Source organism: Dama dama, chromosome 7 (assembly GCF_033118175.1).
Source record: "Dama dama isolate Ldn47 chromosome 7, ASM3311817v1, whole genome shotgun sequence".
In the NCBI taxonomy this organism is placed as follows: domain Eukaryota; kingdom Metazoa; phylum Chordata; class Mammalia; order Artiodactyla; family Cervidae; genus Dama; species Dama dama.
This window is the reverse complement of record NC_083687.1, coordinates 33,059,957-33,078,382: the sequence shown is the minus strand read 5'-3', so window position 1 is coordinate 33,078,382 and position 18,426 is coordinate 33,059,957. Positions and strand designations below refer to the sequence as shown.

The 18,426-nt window shown below is 40.1% G+C and overlaps 7 non-coding genes across 7 annotated transcripts; all 7 read right to left on the bottom strand.

Annotated features, from left to right (window-relative positions):
* Positions 1–120: 120 nt before the first annotated feature.
* On the bottom strand, positions 121–193 carry TRNAM-CAU (transfer RNA methionine (anticodon CAU)). Its single transcript has one exon. It is a non-coding gene; the product is annotated as a tRNA-Met (tRNA).
* Positions 194–2,198: 2,005 nt separating this feature from the next.
* Positions 2,199–2,271, bottom strand: TRNAA-AGC (transfer RNA alanine (anticodon AGC)). The gene has a single exon. It is a non-coding gene; the product is annotated as a tRNA-Ala (tRNA).
* Positions 2,272–4,874: 2,603 nt separating this feature from the next.
* On the bottom strand, positions 4,875–4,947 carry TRNAM-CAU (transfer RNA methionine (anticodon CAU)). Its single transcript has one exon. It is a non-coding gene; the product is annotated as a tRNA-Met (tRNA).
* A 5,484-nt stretch (positions 4,948–10,431) lies between these two features.
* On the bottom strand, positions 10,432–10,504 carry TRNAM-CAU (transfer RNA methionine (anticodon CAU)). Its single transcript has one exon. It is a non-coding gene; the product is annotated as a tRNA-Met (tRNA).
* A 1,477-nt stretch (positions 10,505–11,981) lies between these two features.
* TRNAA-AGC (transfer RNA alanine (anticodon AGC)) lies at positions 11,982–12,054 on the bottom strand. Its single transcript has one exon. It is a non-coding gene; the product is annotated as a tRNA-Ala (tRNA).
* Positions 12,055–12,491: 437 nt separating this feature from the next.
* On the bottom strand, positions 12,492–12,564 carry TRNAV-AAC (transfer RNA valine (anticodon AAC)). Its single transcript has one exon. It is a non-coding gene; the product is annotated as a tRNA-Val (tRNA).
* A 1,848-nt stretch (positions 12,565–14,412) lies between these two features.
* Positions 14,413–14,485, bottom strand: TRNAM-CAU (transfer RNA methionine (anticodon CAU)). Its single transcript has one exon. It is a non-coding gene; the product is annotated as a tRNA-Met (tRNA).
* Positions 14,486–18,426: the final 3,941 nt, after the last annotated feature.

The following is an 18,426-nucleotide window of genomic DNA, read 5'->3' as shown; positions in this document are numbered from 1 at the left end:
GGTTATTTTATGTTGATTTTTTGTTTGTTCCTTTCGGTTTGGTTTTGGTGCAGCCTGTATACGTTTTCTTTTTAGCAGAGTTAACATTAGATGAGTTCGACTGCGGAGGAAAAAACAAGCTGCCTTCTCTGAGGCTCGAACTCAGGACCTTCAGATTATGAGACTGACGCGCTGCCTACTGCGCTAAGAAGGCAGACAAGGTAAGCTGCTTACATTCTAATTAAAATATGAAATGATATTTTTCAGGCACATCTATCAGTTTCCAGCTTTTAAAAAATGTAACCAATGTTCTTTGAAAACCATTCCATATATGACAGTGCTGCACCCGGCGGATTCTACGCTCTGAAATGATGGCGTCCACACCTTTACGGTATACATCCACCAGTTGGACACTCTGGCCAGCAAGACCAGGAACAATCCTGACTTGTGCGGCTCTTTTCCTCTCTTGTGTTCCAGTGATTGGCCTCTTCTCTCCCTCAGAGATCTCACTCTTGCTGTTTCTAAGTCGCTTCAGTCGTGTCCGGCTCTGTGCGACCCCAGAGACGGCAGCCCACAGGCTCCCCCGTCCCTGGGATTCTCCAGGCAAGAACACTGGAGTGGGTCTCACTCTTGCACTTTCTTTATATTCAAAAGAAACTTAGGAGATACCCAGTTAATATTAATTCACTGACTGAGTGAATGAATACTCCTCAAGTTTGTCTACACTTCATATGTCTTTGTCTCACTCTACATCTCCACTTGCATGAACAGGACAGGAGATGTTCTTTCTACAAAAACCACAAACTGGAAAAAAAACAAAAACCAAAAAACTACAGACAGACTTAACAAAAAAGCTCCCTGTTTTTCTTCAGCCTTTTGGGCTATTAATTAGACTAAGAGATTTATGAAGATTATTTCATATATTCTAATTGAATTTTGACAACTAGATGTCATAATTTGCACTTCCCACATATGTTGGCAACTGAGAGAAGTTAAGTAATGTGTCTGCTAAGCCGTGAAGTCTGAATTGAGAAGCAGATTATTTAATTCCAAATTATGTTATTTTTTTCTGCTCCAGCTGATAATCTCACTGTACATTCTTCTCCACAATAGCTCATTCATACACACTGTAATTCCCAATCTCCTCTCTGCTGGTGTTTCAGGCTTAGACTTCCAAGTCAAACTTTGGCTCATTCTCTTCCTTCAAAATCCACTTTCACTGAATAATATTGGCAAATCTGAACACTATTTTGTGAAGCTCTTTTGAATCTATCACTTCCTTTCCATTCAGTCAGCTCATATTCATTGGGGAGCTGCTATGTGCCTGGCACTGCAGTAGCTTCAGGTATTTCAGAAGGAATCTGATCACCCAGACATCTGGAGCTAGAAGGATGTATATGTACAAGGGACAGTCCTTTTCCAGATTCACCACTTTGAGTCTTCCTGGCATTTACAGCTAAATAATGACTTTAAAAATATATGTTCATGATGTCCCTCTGCTTCACTCTGACCATTTTGATTTTTTAGTTTTGATATGATCTTGCTTTTCTGTCAACTCTTTGGCTCTTCTTTCCACCTTTCTATATTGCGATTTTGCTCTATCGGGTCAATTAGATCCACTGGTGAATGGTGTAGTTTAGTTAACTACTAGATCTATCATTAAAAAGAGAGAAGTTTTGACACCTGTGATGATAACTGTGGGTTTCTCTATTTTTCCTTTCAAGTTTATCAGTTTCAGTTCATGAATTTTGAAGTTCAGTGATCAGGGACATATACACACAGGATAGTTTATTTCATTGGTAAGCTAACACCTTATAATTTTGTAACTTCTCACTTAATAACTGAAAATTCGAAATCCACTTTGTCTGACATTAATATATCCACTTCAGCTGTTTTTTGATTAATACTCTGTGGTGTCTGTTTTCCCATATTGACCCTGCTCTGCCCTACGCTTCTCAGGATTAGGCAGCCTTGCAGCCAAGTTGCAGGAAGAAACAGGAATAAAGAGAGCATTTGGGCATATTCCTCGAGATGACAAGCTATTCTGAACAAACAGAAAGCAGATTATAGGTTGATAGTAGATATATATACCAAAAGGACAAGTAGAGCTGGTCTCGTCCTTGCCCAGAGGAGAGGGCAATGTGTGTTTTCTCCTTTTTTTGTATAGGTTGCAAGATTTGTGGTTGTCAGCTGGAGCTCCTTGTTGAAGGAGCCAAAACTGGAGAATGTGGGCATCGATCCCACTACCTCTCACATGCTAAGCGAGCGCTCTACCACTTGAGCTAATTCCCCACCCTCATGTTTATCTTTTTCCTCTAGCTTTTCAGAGTACCATCTCCACTTTATTTACTCTTCTGAGCAGCCTGAACTTCAGAAAATATCAAGGTCCTTAAAGTGAAACCAGGACTGGACTAAGGGCACATCTTCTCAAAGATGCCTAAGGCAATAGTGCGATTGGTATCTACGCCTCTGCTGAGGAAAGGAGGAAGTCACCATGGGAAAAAGAAGAGACAGAGGCAACATTCTGGGGTTTCACTGTTGACTGAAGAGAAACCAGAAATTAAGAACCCATGTAGAAAAAAATGGTTGAAAGAAAATACTTGCAAAAGGAAATAGGCTTTTAATTTGTTCTAGTTTTCACCCAACTTTAAACTGTTATCCTGGAGAAGGGAATGGCCACCGACTCCAGTATTCTGCCTGGTGAATCCCATGGACAGAGGAGCCTGGTAGGTCACAGAGTCGGACACAACTGAGTGACTAACACTAAACTGCTATCTGTTGTGACTTTTGTAACAGTAGTCCTAAATACCTGTGTTCCCTTACATCTTTTTTTGTTATTCACTAATTCAGTTCAGTTCAGTTCACTAATTAGAAAGCAGAAAATTCTGTCTGGGAAAATTTCAAGTTATATAAACTGCCATTCATCAATAAAATTTAAAACATCGAGTAAGGCATAAAGAAAGAGCCAAATAAATTGACAGAACCAGAGAGTAACATTTTGGAAGTTAATAAAATAATTTATTAATTTGATCTACCTATTTCCTATCCTTACTTAATACTTCCATTTCAAGGCCGAAGCCATGTTTATGCCTTAACTCCAGGCAATGAGGACACAATGATTTGAGCCTAAAGATCCTCATATTCTAGAGGAGAGACAGGAAATTTAATTGAAAATTCATAAGACAATTTCTAAAACACAGTGCTTGTAAGGAAGGTGGCATAAGTTGATGGACATATTGAAATCATGATAAGAGGCATTAGCTAGGGAAGGGGTTCTCAGAAGCAAAGTAACGTTTGACTTAGGGGCTGAGTGCCAAGAAGTAGGCATATTACTAAGTCTGATTCAAAATGAGAAGTTATATTAGTCAGGATCTGAGAGGTGAAGAGAAGTCCTCTGTGTGCAGTTGGGAAACCCAGACAGAGCCCAGTTACCAAATGCCCACAGAAAAGTCAAAATGTAAGAAAATTTCCAGCTCATTTCAAGACTGTGGTGCCAAAGGCCTAACCAAATGGTGGGCTTGCTGAAGGACCACCCTTTCACAGAGCCTCCAAGGGCATCATCCATAGGATTCTTTGTGTCTGAAGAAGCTTAAGATCAAGTTAAAGGAAAGGGAAGTCTTTCAGTGAAAAGCAAAGTGCAAGGGCTGTTCACAGTTCTGCATGGTAGAATCATGACCCTCTTTAACGTTCCTTCCTGTTTTGGTACTTCATCAGGATCTGATCACTAATGCTGTGAAATATATTTCCTGTATTACCTGCTGGAATCCCTCCTGCCTCATTTAAAACATTTTAGCTGCCTGTGCAAAGAGGAAAAATTCTATTTGGGATTCTATATGTGGAAGTCAAATATCACCAGATTGTTTCAATTCTTGGAGATATTTCTGAAGGTGTTAATTTGGACTGTCATTACAGGTACTATGATGGTTGGGTTGAAATGGATGGGTAAGAAACTTCCATAACGAAGAACTACCCAAAGATCCTACTCCTATTCTTGTTCATGAGTTTGCTCTAAGAATTCCCCTGATTTCACATCTTTTTTATTTTGTTTTTGACAATCTGGATCTTTGTGGTTCCCTCCCAGACCCAGGCCACTCAGTCCTCAGACCCACAAGTTCTGTTGTTCATCCTGTCTCTTTAAATGTCCCTCAAGAGACTTCTCTCTTTCCCCAGGTCAATAGGTCCCATAAATGTCGATTACAAAATAGCCTTCTTTTCACCAGATTCTCTCTATTTACAAGGATGAGAGGTCCACTCTCCCACTAGCCAAAAGTCATGAGTGTTGAGAAGGAAAGGCCAGCATACTCCAGTACAGATCATGCTCACTCCCTTCACAGCACGTTTGTTTTTTTTTTCCTTATTGTAGCATAATGAGAAAGTGGGTGCGTGCGTGCTTAGTCACTAAGTTGAGTCCAGCTGTTTGCGACAAAGAGTATTATTGGTCAAAGACCAAGTCTGTGCTCTCTTCTGGGTGAAATAAGAAAAGAACCAGAAATTTATAAATCATCATTTAAAAAAGAAATCCAATATTTCCTGAAGTTGGGTTCAGGAAAGAACCTCTGAGGACTCAGGTCCTGTAGAGAAGGAATGATAGAGCAAAACTGGTGGAAACAAGTATCTTTCCCACTAGCTTTGAGTGCAAAGAAGGCTTTGTAACATTTAACCTAATTCCCATGTTCTAATTCTCTTTTTGATCTGAGATCTTTCTGGTGAATCTAAACTTCTTCACCAATGATTTTACTGAAGTTACTGGGAATTGCAAGAAACTTAAAATCTAATTTCAACTTTCTAAGCAAATATTCAGTCATTTTTCAAATGTTTTGCTGGTGCCCACCTAATTTTACATGCTGTTGGGTTTTTCCTGCAACATAACTTTAGCCAGGCCAAAAAGCATGATCTGCCCTCTCTGAGGCTCGAACTCAGGACCTTCAGATTATGAGACTGACGCGCTGCCTACTGCGCTAAGAGGGCAGATAGTGTAGATAGTTCCTATTGAAAGTAGAGAGGAAATAGTATTTTCCAACCACCCACACTTTTATCAGTTCCTAGTTTTTAATAAATACTTGAAAATCATTCCAATAAACCAATGACAAATCCAGTGGATTCCACACTAGGAACGATGCAGTCCAAGCCTTTCCAGTATACACCCAAAAAATAAGATTATCTGGGCTGCATGGCTAGGGACAATTAACGTGCTGTCTTCTTAGCCTTGTGTTCCAAAGATGTGCTTTTTCCTGCTCTCAGAAATCTCAACTGATCTTACATTTTCCATGATCTCATTGGTGAAAGAAACATAGGAATTGCCTAGTTAATATTAGTTCACTGACTGAATCAATAGTCCTCAAGTCTGGACTTCTCTGTCTTACTCCACATCTCCACTCGTACCTACATGGCTAGAGACATTCTTCCTGCAAAAACCACAAACTGACAAAAAGCTACCTTGTTTTTTCAGCCTTACATACTAATTCATACGAAGAGATTTATGGAGATTATTTCATATAGTCCACTTGAATTTAGGTAATAAACCTATGTATCATATTTTGTACTTTCCAGACAAAATGATGGCTCAGAGAAGTTAAGTAATATTTCTGTTAAACAGCAAAGTATGAATTGAGAGAAATTATTAGATTCCAAATTGTGAGTTCTCTCTCTACACCAGCTCATACCCACTATCTAATTCCCAACTTCTGTGCTGGACTTTTGGGCTTAGACTTCCAAGTCCTTCAAAACCCATATCAAATGATCTGCCAAATACTAAACATTATTCTTGTGCAGCTTTTTTGAATCTATCACTTCCTTTCCGTTCATTCAGTGCATTATTGTTGTGGAGCTACAGTGATAGGCACTGTAGCAGGTTCAGGGGTCTGAGAGGGAATCTGATTACTCCAGGCCTCAGGAATAGGAAGGATAAATATGGACAAGGAATGATCCACTTCCAGTATCACCACTTTCAGTCTCCCTGGCATTTACAGCTAAATAACTCTTTCTGAAATACTACTTTTCTGCTTCTCACTGACAATTTTTGGTTTCTTTGTTTTGATATAATTTTGCTTTTCTCTCAACTCTTTGATCCTTCTTTCTACTGACACTGCAATTTTACTTAATAAGGTCATTTAGATTCAGTGGTGGATAGTGTTAAGTTCCACAATGTATTTTCCAATTTGTTATCTACTAGATCTATCAATTAAAGAGAGAAGATTGTTGACATCTTCAACAATAACTGAGGACTTTTCTATGTTTCTTTTCAGTTTCATTAGCTATTGCTTATGGGTTTTGAAGCTCTGTGGTCAGGGGCATACACATTTAGGATAGTTGTTTTATTAGTGAATTGACATCTTATAATTGATAGCTTCTCAAAGCAATACCTGGAATTTTTCTCTACTTTGAAATCCAGTTAGTCTTATAGTAATATATCTACTTTTTTTTTTTTATTAATGTTTGCATAGGTCTGTTTTCCTATTCTTTGCTTTCAATCTCCTATGTAACTTTTAATCTTGAGTACAGCTTTTCATCTCACAACTAACTTTATTTGAAGTGAATTCCTTCTAATCATCATATATATTTTTAACGTATTGTGACAAACTGATTTTATTTGATATATCTGGATTGTTAGAATGCATTAAAAATAAATTGCTGACTATAATAACTCAAATAATATTATTACTAGTAAGTTTGCTTTTAGATTTACTAAATAATTTATTAATAGTTTGTTTCCTTTGTTTCTTGTTTTTCTCTGCTCCTCTTCCTCCCTACCCTTACTTGATTCATTTAAACATTTTTAGTAGGTGGTGTATTGATTACCATATACATCCTTAATATTTCACAGTATACTTAGAATCAATAAATTACCATTCAAGTTGTGTATAGAAACCTCACCACCATTTAGTCTCTTTACCACAACCCCTTCATATAGTACATATAGATACAATGAAAATTCTGTCAGACAATGTAATGATTTTCACTTTCAAGCATCAAACATACTTTAAAGAATTAAAGAGGAACATAAAAATCTATTATGCTTTCCCAGCTATTTCCTTCTCTTCTATGGTTCCAGTGACAAATTGAAATCATAAGGGAGTAATCACAGTTCAGGCATACAAAAATGGGGAGGATGGCCATTGAGGAATCTGGCCTTGGACCAGTCCCTGTATCACTGTACCAAACCCAGGGCCACCACCAGCCATAGTCGGAACAACATCCTCCAGCTGCAAACTTGTAGTCCCAAGGTTCCCCCTTGTAACTAAGTAACCATTGCAGACTCTAACCAATTCTTGCTTAATAAGCTGTCTTTCTTCTCATTAGCATCAATTACAATGCTAGACAAACAACTTATGTCACTGTGTGGCCTTGCACTTTTTTCCCTTTAATAAGCTTCCTTCATTTTGTAGTCCAATGGAACACAACTCTTGTGCTTCTTAAATCTGTGTTTCGCAGGCTGCAGTCCTAGTAAACCTCCAATGTGGGCTATTTAATTTCAAATGAGTTTCTGTTTCTGAAATTTTGGTTAACTTTCTTCATTTATACTATCCTATATATTTCCTCCTAGTATCATTTTCTTGTCTCACAGCATTACTCTTTTCTAGAACTTCCATTAGCAATGGAGTCACTCAGTTTACCTTCAAATGAGAAGGTAAAGTTTATGTCTGTCTGAAGGGTATTTTTGCTATATTTAGCTATTAGATTGGCAGGTCTTTTCTTTCAAAATAACATAAAAATCATGTTATTTTGTTATGGTTCTTACAGTTTCTAATGAGAAATTAACAATCATTCAGATTGCAGTTTCCATTTCATTTTCTTCTGGTACTTTTAGAGCAATCCCCTCCCCACCCCTCCCCGCCCCCACTTTTCTAGTTTCAAGCAGTTTAATTGTCATCTGTCTGCCTATGGGTTTATTTGATTTTATCCTGCTTTAGGGTTGCTGAATGTTTTTATTCTGATTTATATCTTTTGCCAAATTTGAGTAACCAATTCCACCCCCCCCCCCCCCATTGTTTCCCTTCCTTCCTCTATTGGGTCTCCACTGATGTGAATGTAAGCACTTTGCTATTTTCCTGTTTGTCCCTGAAGTTCTGTCCATTTTTTAAAGTACACTTGTCTCTTTGTCATTTGGATTGAGTATTTGCTATTTTCTATCTACACATTCTTTTTTCAGGTCTGAAGTTGCAATTTGGATGTATATTTTTTTGCCAGTGCTTCTTAAAAGCTGGTGAACGTGGGTATCAATCCCACTGCCTCTCGCATGCTAAGCAAACGCTCTTCCACTTGAGCTAATTCCCCACTTTTATCAAGCTCTTTCCCCCAGTGTTTCAGAGTACCATCTCCATTATTCGCTTGAAACCAGGACTACTAAGGGCATGTCTTCCCAAAGACGATCCAAAGCAAAAGTGAGGTTGGTACCTATTCCTCCTCTAAGGAAAATGGGTGAGGAGGAGCCATGGGAAACATTCAGTGCCCCAAATTTCATGTTTCAGACTTTCTGAGATAGAAGTGAAAATGTCCCAGTTGGGAGGACTCACCCAGAACAGCCAGCTATACAACAGGACTACCTTAGGATGATTATCTGTTTCTTAAAAATGAGATGAAAATGACAAACCAACAGGAGTGCGATGATCACTGATTCCTTTTAGGGGAGAAGGTGAACTGATTTTCCCCGGATGGTGGAAGGCAAAAAACACAGCTGTTTCTGCTCGGTTTCCAGCCAAGGACCTCTCGCGTGTTAGGCGAGCGTGATGACCACTACACTAGGGAAGCTCATGCTTTGTTCTATTTTAAGATATTTTCCCATTGTTACTGAGGCAGGTCATGAGAAATTATATATCTACAGCATATAATACAGCAATAAAAAAGTACAAAATATTACAGATAAGAGCCATTGGAAATAAGACACAAGAGCATGTTACAGTGAAGGAAAAAATATGGGCATTGAGCAGTACAGACGAAGAGTGATGATGCTGTTAAAAGATGATGGTGTTAAAAGTGCTGCACTCAGTATGCCAGCAGATTTGGAAAACTCAGCAGTGGCCACAGGACTAGAAAAAGTCAGTTTTCATCCCAATCCCAAAGAAAGGCAATGCATGTTCAAACTACCACAGACTGTATTCATTTCACATCCTAGCAGGGTCATACTCAAAATCCTCCAAGCTAAGCTTCAACAGTACCTGAACCAAGAACTTCCAGATGTACAAGCTGAATTTAGAAATGGCAGAGGAACCAAAGATCAAATTACTAACATCTGTTGGATCATAGAAAAAGCAAGAGAATTCCAGAAAAACATTTACTTCCGCTTCATTGACTACACCTTTAACTGTGTGGATCACAACAAACTGCGGAAAATTCTTAATGAGATGGGAATACCACCTTACCTACCTCCTGAGAAACCTGTATGCAGGTGAGGAAGCAATGGCTAGAACTGGACATGGAACAACCGACTGGTTCCAAATTGGGGAAAGAATACATCAAGGCTTTGTATTGTCACCTCGCATTTAACTTACATGCAGAGTACATCATGCGAAATGCTGGGTTGGATGAAGCTCAAGCTGGAGTCAAGATTGCTGGGAGAAATATCAATAACCTCAGATATGCAGATGACACCACCCTTATGGCAGAAAGTGAAGAGGAACTGAAGAGCCTCTTGATGAGGGTGAAAGAGGAGAGTGAAAGCTGGTTTAAAACTCAATATTCAAGAAACCAAGATCATGGCATCTGGTCCCATCACTTCATGGCAAATAGATGGGGAAACAATGGAAACAGTGAGAGACTTTATTTTCTTGGGCTCCAAAATCACTGCAGATGGTGAGTACAGCCACAAAATTAAAAGACGCTTGCTCTTCTTGAGTGGGATTTCATTTCCAATCTCAGCCAATGAAGCCTTCCTTGGGATTAAGAGGACTCTTTGCCCTTTTTTCTTAAAAAAAAAAAAAAAAAAGACGCTTGCTCCATGGAAGAAAAACTATGACAAACCTAGACAGAATATTAAAAAGCAGAAACACTGCATTGCTGACAAAGGTCTTTCCAGTCAAAGCTATGTTTTTTCCAGTAGTCATGTATGGATGTGAGAGTTGGACCATAAAGAAAGCTGAGTGCCAAAAATTTGATGCTTTTGAACTGTGGTATTGGAAAAGACTCTTGAGAGTCCCTTGGGCTGCAAGGAGATCAAACTAGTCAATTCTAAAGGAAATCAGTCCTGAATATTCATTGGAAGGACTGATGCTGGTGCTGAAACTTTAATATTTTGGCCACCTGATGTGAAGTACTGACTCATTGGAAAAGACCCTGATGCTGGGAAAGACTGAAGGCGAGAGGAGAAGGGGATGATAGAGGATGAGATGGTTGGATGGCATCACCAACTCAATAGACATGAGTTTCAGCAAGCTCCGGGAGATGGTGAAAGACAGGGAAGCCTGGAGTCCATGGGGTCAAGAGTTGGACAAGGCTGAGCAACAAATATAAAACACCTGCCCTCTCTGAGGCTTGAACTCAGGACCTTCAGATTATGAGACTGACGCACTGCCTACTGCGCTAAGAGGGCAGATGGCCAGGGCTTCTGGCATTGAAGGTAAAATATATAATAGTACTTTCCAGGCATGTCCATCAGGTTCCAACTTTTAAAGAATGTAGCCATGCCACTTGTAAATCATTCCATTTAAACCAGTGCTGCCCCTGAAGGGTTCCACTCTAGGAATGGTGGAGTCCACACCTTTCCAGCATATACCCAACAACTGGACCCTCTGGCCCGCAGTACCATTTGTACTGGCCCAGTAACAATTGTACTGGTCTTTTGCTGCTCTTTTTCCCTCTTGTGGTCTAATGATCTGCCTGTTGCCTCCTTCAGAGACCTCAGTCACTCTTACACTTTCCTTGGTACCTTATATTCAAAAGAAATTTAAGAAGTACCCAGTCAATACTATTAATAGTTCACTGACTGACTAAGTGAATGAATACTCCTCAAATTTGTCTGCACTCCATACTTCTTTGTCTCACTCATGTCTCAAGTTGCATCTACATGCCCGGAGATATTCTCCTTACAAAAAAACACAAACTGAACTTAATTCAAAACCTTCTCATTTGTTTCAGCCTTATAATTATACTAAGGGATTTATGGAGATGATTTCATACATTCAAATTGAACTTCAGCAACAGAAGTATGCATCATAATTTACATTTTTCAGATATAATGGAGACTCAGAAAAGTTAAGGTCCCACAGCTGCTAAGTAGCAAAGCATGAATTGAGAAACAGATTTTTAAATTCCAAATTGTGATTTTATTTTTCTGCTACAGCTGAGGGTCTCACTGTCTGGTCTCCAAAATAACTCATCCATCCAAACTCTAACTCCTAACCTCTTCTGTGCTGGTGTTCTGGACGTAGACTTCCAAGTCAATTTTGGCTCATTCTCCATCTTCAAAATCCACACTCACTGTCCTGGCAAATACTATTATTCTTGCGAAATGCTCTTAAATCTATCACCTCCTTTCCATTCAGTCAGGACGTATTCACTGGGGAGCTGCTCTGTGCTTGGCACTGCAGTAGGCCCAGTTGATTCAGAAGAAATCTGACCACCCAGACCTCTGGAGTATGTATGTTGTAAGTATGTATATTGACAAGGGACAGTCTTCTGGTTTCACTACTTCCAGTCTTCCCTGGCACTTACAACTAAATAATACTTTAAAAAATGTTTGCTTCCAAAATGTCTCTTTGCTTCAATCTGACCATTCTTGATTTTTTATTTTTGATATGATCTTGCTTTTCCCTCAACTCTTTGAGGGAAACTTCATTGTGATTTTGCTGTATAAGGTCAGTTCGATCCATTGATGTATGGTGGTGTTTATTTTTTTGTTGATTTTTATTATCTACTAGATTTATCATTAATGAGAGATGTACATACTGAAGGCCAATAGAGCCAAGGCTGTCCTGTTTTGCCCTTGCCCAGGGAAGGGTCCAAGTGTCTGATTTTTTCCTTTCTACAATTTAGAAGATTTGCAGTTCCTCAGATGAAAGAGTAAAAACTGGAGAATGTGGGCATCGATCCCACTACCTCTCACATGCTAAGCGAGCGCTCTACCACTTGAGCTAATTCCCCACATCCAGCATGAATTTTTTCCTTCCATTTTTCAGTGGACTGTATCCACGTCATTATTCATTCTTCCAGGCTGCCAGAACTTCAGGAAATGTCAAAGTCTTTAAGCTGGACTAAGGGTCCATCTTCTTAAGGATCCTCCAAGGCAAGAGAGTAGTTGGTACCTATTCCTCTGCCAAGGAGAAAAGAAAATCACTGTGACAAAATCTGGCCAAAAAACTATGGGTTTCAGATTTCCCCGACAGAAGAGACCATATCCCATTTGGGAGGACTCACCCAGAACAGTGGGCTAATGCAGCTGGACTATCTCAGATTGATAACCTGTTTCTTAAACATGAAACTAAAACAGCAAAGCAACAGAAGTGAGTTGATCACTGGTTCCCTTTAGCAGAGGCAGAGGGCTGAGTTTTCCCAGAGAGTAGAAGGTACAAGGGAGCAATTGTTTCTGCTCAGTTTTGAACCAAGGGCCTCCCACATGTTAGGCAAGTGTGATAACCACTACACTACAGAAACTTACACATTGCTTTATTTCTGGAATATTTCTGGGATTCTTACTGAGGCAGGTCTTGAGAAGTTACATATTTACATTATATGCAAGAAGAAAAAAGAAGTACATACTATCACATGCAAGAACCATCAGAAATTAGAGGTGAGACATAGAGAAAAGGAAAAACGTATGGACACTGAAGGATGTAGATGTACAGTGAACATAAGATGGAAGGAAAAGGCATGGAGGTAGGGATTCCTGTGTTCAGAAATATACCTGTTCAATTGGAGTGGGTGTATGTGCATTTGTGTGTGTAAAATAGACATGAAGGGAAACAGTGGTTGAAAAGCTTGGACACATGAAGATACACTGGGGAGCAAACTGGAGGTTTAAGAACACTTGAAAAAATCCATGCAGACAGCTTACATAATCAAGGTAATATTTTATGATAAATTTTTAATTTTGAATGCCATATAAGTAGGAAATGGGGAAACTGGAATTAAGGAGAATGAAAAAGAAGTTATATTAAGGGATTGAGGTTTATTCTTTTAGCTTCTGAGATTAGCAGTAGCATGAGTCTTTCTGCACCTCCAGTCCAAGACACTGGCTGGCACAGAATACTTTCTCCATAAACATAGAATAGATCAAGGCATAGGTGCATGAGAAGAAAGAGAAAGATTCTGGAGAGTTGTGTAGGAAGGATCTACAATATCTAAGTATGTGTCAAGACACTGGATGTAGAGATTTGAGGGAGAAGTAGTCAAGGACACTTAGAAGTCTTGAACCTGGGTGGCAGACACAGAAGTGATTTTCATTTAGTGTCTGATGAGTGGAAAAATCAATATACTCATTTAAAAAAATTTGTTCTATGCATATATGAAGGGAGGAACTGGTATTCCTTATAGACTTATGAGACTATATCTTAAATTAAAAAACAAGCTCACATCTTTTCATATAGAAAACAAACAACCAGCTTTTCATGTCTGGTTTTGCTCCTTAGAGCTAACAGACTTGAGAAAAATGATTCAACTCCCCTGAAATTCAATTCCATCTTTCAAATGGGAGTGGTGATATTTGGGTTATTTGCAAGCCTAATCAAACGACTTGCATAAAATCAATAAACTTTCAGGACACTTTCTAGAATGTGGTGCAGATTAGGTCTACAGAAACTACCCCAGATCTACAGGTTAGATCTACAAAAGCTACCCTCCTCCTATATTTATGCCTTATTTCCAAAATCTTGTAATAATCACAGTTGTTTTTACAGAAACATACACCATGAGTGGGAAAGCCCCAAATTCTCAACTGCACCCAAAACAGTGCATTAACAAGAAATATTTGTTACATGATTTAAAAAATAAATGATTTTACCCTTCCCCATGTTTTAACTGTGGTTGGACAATCTTTAGCACATGAATTTGAAAGAGAAAACTTCCCTTGCTTCTTCCACCAGGAGGAGAGGAAGATCAAAAATATAGTATAGCTTTTGTTTTCTGGTGTAATTTAAATTTCTTGTCCATTTCACTCAAACTGCTGAGAGGTGCAACAAACCAGAAAATTGATTCCATTTTCTTGAATGTATATTGAATATTGGAACATCCATCCAATGCTTTGGAGAAGGAAATGGCAACCCACTCCAGTATTCTTGCCTAGAGAATCCCGTGGACAGAGGAGCCTGGTGGGCTGCCGTCTACGGGGTTGCAGAGTGGGACACGACTGAATCGACTTAGCAGCAGCAGCAGCAGCATCTAATGCTTATCTGGCAGCATTTGCTACTTTTCTTTGTATTGATTTCTTTAAGTGCAGATTTACACACACTTTCTTTCCTTTCAACTTGGCTTTTCACCAGGGCGACTGTGAAAAAAGTGAGGGCCTGCCCTCTCTGAGGTTTGAACTCAGGACCTTCAGATTATGAGACTGACGCGCTGCCAGCTGCGCTAAGAAGGCAGACAGCTTAATGTTTGAACATTGAAATTAAAATATGAAACAGCATTTTTCAAGCATATCTACTTCATTTGTTTTCAGCTTTTAGAGAATCTACTCTATGTTATTTGAAAATCACGATGTTTAAGTCAGTGCTACATGGGTAGGATTCCATATTTATGAAAGGTAAGAGTCTGTGCCTTTCCGGGATTCAACCTAAGACAGGACCATCTATACTTCAGCAGTAAGGACAGTTCATTGTGTCTGTCTTTTGCTGGTCTTGTGTTCGAAAGACATCGTGTTTCCTGCCCTCAACTGATCTTACATCTTTGATGATCTTTGTTGAAGAAACGTAGAAGGTGCTCAGTTAATATTATTTCTCTGACTGACTGAATCAGTATTCCTCAAATTTGTCTATAGTCCATGTGAGGCGAGCAGAAGTAACGCAGCTTAGGTTAGGAGTAGGCCTTCCTACTTGGTAAGATTATCAGGCCACCTGGATACAACCAATTAGCTTTCCCTTAACACTGACCACTGTTTGCCAATTAGGAAATTAGGATGGGGCGGAAACCCCCAGGAAAGTCCCGCCCGCGGGAAAGTTTTGACCAATGAAACTGCTTTGCATACTTGTAACCAATCCGCTTAAACCAACGGCGTGCGCTCACCCTATAAATTTGTGTAACAGCTTGGGCTCGGGGCTTTCTGACCTGCACCACTGCGTTGGATGCGGCAGAAGGCCCTGGCTCGAGTCAGTAATAAACTCCCCTTTCTTCGAGTTGCATTGTCTTGGAGGCCTTCTCTATTCCCGCTCGGGGATTCGGACATCGGGCATAACAGTCCATACCTCTCTATCTTTACATCTCCACTTGCATCTACGTGACTGGAGACATTCTTCCCTACAGAAACATAAACTGAACTTAATTTTAAAAGGTCTTCCTGTTTTTTCCCTCAACTTTATATGCTATTAATTATGCTAAGAGATTTATGGAGATTATTTCATGTAGTCTAACTGAGTTTTGGCAACAAAACAGTTTATCATAGGTTACTAAACCAAACTTTGGGCTGCTGGCCCCAGAGCAGCAAAGCCAGTCTGCTGCCATCAGGTTGTGATGAAGGAAGGTGAAGGATTTATTGCAGGGTGCCAAGCAAGGATAACTAGCTCAAACGATTCAGATACCCCAAAGTCTTTCAAGGCAGGGTTTTTAAAGACAGTGTGAGGGTGACTGTCTTAGGGTGTATAATCAAGGGCTTCCCAGGTGGCTCAGTGGTAAAGAATCCACCTGCCAATGCAGGAGATGCAAGAGACTCAAGTTTGATCCCTGGGTGGGGAAGATCCCCTAGAGTAGGAAATGGTAACCCACTCCAGTATTCTTGCCTGGGAAATCCCATGGACAGAGGAGCCTGGCGGGCTACCATCCATGTGGTCCTGAAAAGTCAGATGCGACTGAGCCCAGGACAGTGTGACAGTGTGAGTGTGAGGGAGACTTTCTCAGGGTGTATTATGAACCAATGTGCAATTCTTTGATTGGCTGATGGTGAGGTAACAAGGTAGTTATTATGCTAATTAATGATAATTAGCATAAATAATTTATGCTAATTATTTGGGTGTTTTGGGTAACAATCGTCAGTTTTTGCCTCCAACCAGTCTGAGATCTACAAACTATTCATCAGCATGCAGTCAAAGTTTTCATCTGGTGGGAGTTTTAATATCTGCAAAATAATTCAAGGATATGGCTCATAATATTAACCATAGGCTTTGAGGAGAAACTAAAGGCTCACGGCTCTATTTTATGGCTAAACTACTGTCTTGTTTGACTGCTTTCCTTTGTTTCTGCATTTTCTCACTTCTCAGATTAAATTTGCTCTTTGAAGTTGAGGGAAGATCTCAGTTGCTAATTTTTTTTTACAAACAAGAGGCAATGGGGACAGGGTGAGGCTGGTGTCTGTCTCTGGAGGAGGAACTTGGTATTAATTTTGAAGTTGAATGCAACAACCTCATCCAGTAGGGTGATCAGTGAAGCTTTCCTTTCCCATTCTGAAGATACTAATGTGGGGGTTCAATGTGAATTTATTTTTCTGTGTACAGAATGTCAATCAAATCAACTTGTTTTGAGAAGAAAGGGAATCCAAATCAATAGAAATATTAAGATAACCTATGCTTCCTTTTACAAATAACAGGTTTGGGACTGCAATCAGAAGTTAATGCAAACTTCAGGAGAACCAAAATATTTACCTTTATGAAAAATGGCTGGAATGGGAACTGGGATTTGGACAAGAATCCAGGAGCAGAGGGGCTGAATGTAGGTATTTATTTGTTTGCCTTTGATCAACATGACTGTCTGGGAGAGGAAGAAGAGGAAATTTGGTTTTCCATCAGCGAGTGTCATTCATGCCCTATGGAAACAAGTAAAGCAGGAAGTGGGTCTAGAAACAGTGAGGGCTGGGGGTAACAGGGTAGGTTGCATTTTAACTGAGGTCATCAGACTGAGCAGATGACATTTGAACTTTCCTACTGTCAAGTTTCATAGTTACCAAAGTTTTGGGTTAATAATAAAGAGATGATAAAGTCTTCCTAATGAATTTGAAGGAGGGGAAAATACTGGAATGTGGTTTATTATTCAGCTTTCTGGAAAACACTTGAGAGATCTGATTAGGGTGTTAGTTTTCTCAGATTGGTTATAGCCTGCTGTTAACTTCATTACTTTGAAGAAGGAAAGGAACAGGTTGTGCTGACTGGACTGACTCCATTTTTAAAAGGAAAGGAACTCCATCTTGCCCTCTCAATGAACTTTGGACTACTTATCTTGTAACCAGGGAGACAACATACCAAATGGCCAAGCAACTTCCTCCCCCAAACCCAAGGGACAAACACCCCACCAGGCTGAACTGGCATCTAGACTCCCTGAAGCCAGGAAGAGTGTAACAAACCATTATGTAATCAATCACTTCTGTAATCTTTGTAATGCCCATTGATGTGAGCTACTCTGCATGACTAGGTGACCTTCAGATTGTGAATTATGGCTGTAACCTGATTGTATCTCTAACATTTTCCAGAGCAGACTTAAGAAATTTGGGGATGTGGGCTTGAGCACGTACACTTTAGATATAAAAGGTTGCTACAAAAATCGGTGGGGGTCCCTGGCTAAAGAGAAAACTCTGCCTCCATTATTCACGCTGTCCTTCTGGGTGAGTTTGCTTCCTGGAGCGTTTGGCTACAACAACTTGGTTAGTAATCTGGATAATCAAGATAGCCATTACCTTGTTAGAAGTCCCCTGAACAAAGGGAGGCATGACCACAACGGGTGGCTCGGTAGAGGGAGGGGTCGGTACTGAGGAGTATGAAAGCAGGAAGGGAATGAAAATGCAAATTCATCAAGGCTTTCCTCCTGCCCGGCACATTTTGGCTCAGCAACCTGGGCGGTGGTATTGGTGGTGTCTGTCTTTTGACTCTAGAAATGCACCTCCTATTCCAGGCTTTAAAAGTTTGATCTACAGTATCCTAAAAGGCCACAACGCAGCCAGGATGAACGGAGCCATTCTTCCCACTCTTTTGTTTTCGTTTCTCTTCTTGTCTGTCCTCGAATTCCTTTTGCCGTCTCCAGCGCTCTTTCAGCATGGATCTCAGTAGACAAGGATAGAAAAACCCGTCCATTTACTGCCCTTCTGTCAGCTGACCCGGCTGCTTGAGCGTCCTCGACCCTCACGAAGAGTCTCTTCTGGAGGGCAGCCACCGCAGGGACTTCTCAACTTTGAGTCGCCGACCCCGGACTGCGCTTGATGCGCTTAAAGCGCGGTATTGGGTTGATGTTCTGCAGACACCTGCGGGGCAGGGAAACGTGCTGGCAGCCAGATCCCATTCTCATCCCCCAGTCCTTGATAGATACAAGATCCACATCGTCCTCGTTTACTGTGTGAAGATCTGAACGCTTACGAACAGATTTTCCTCACTCGAGGTTCTTCTAAGA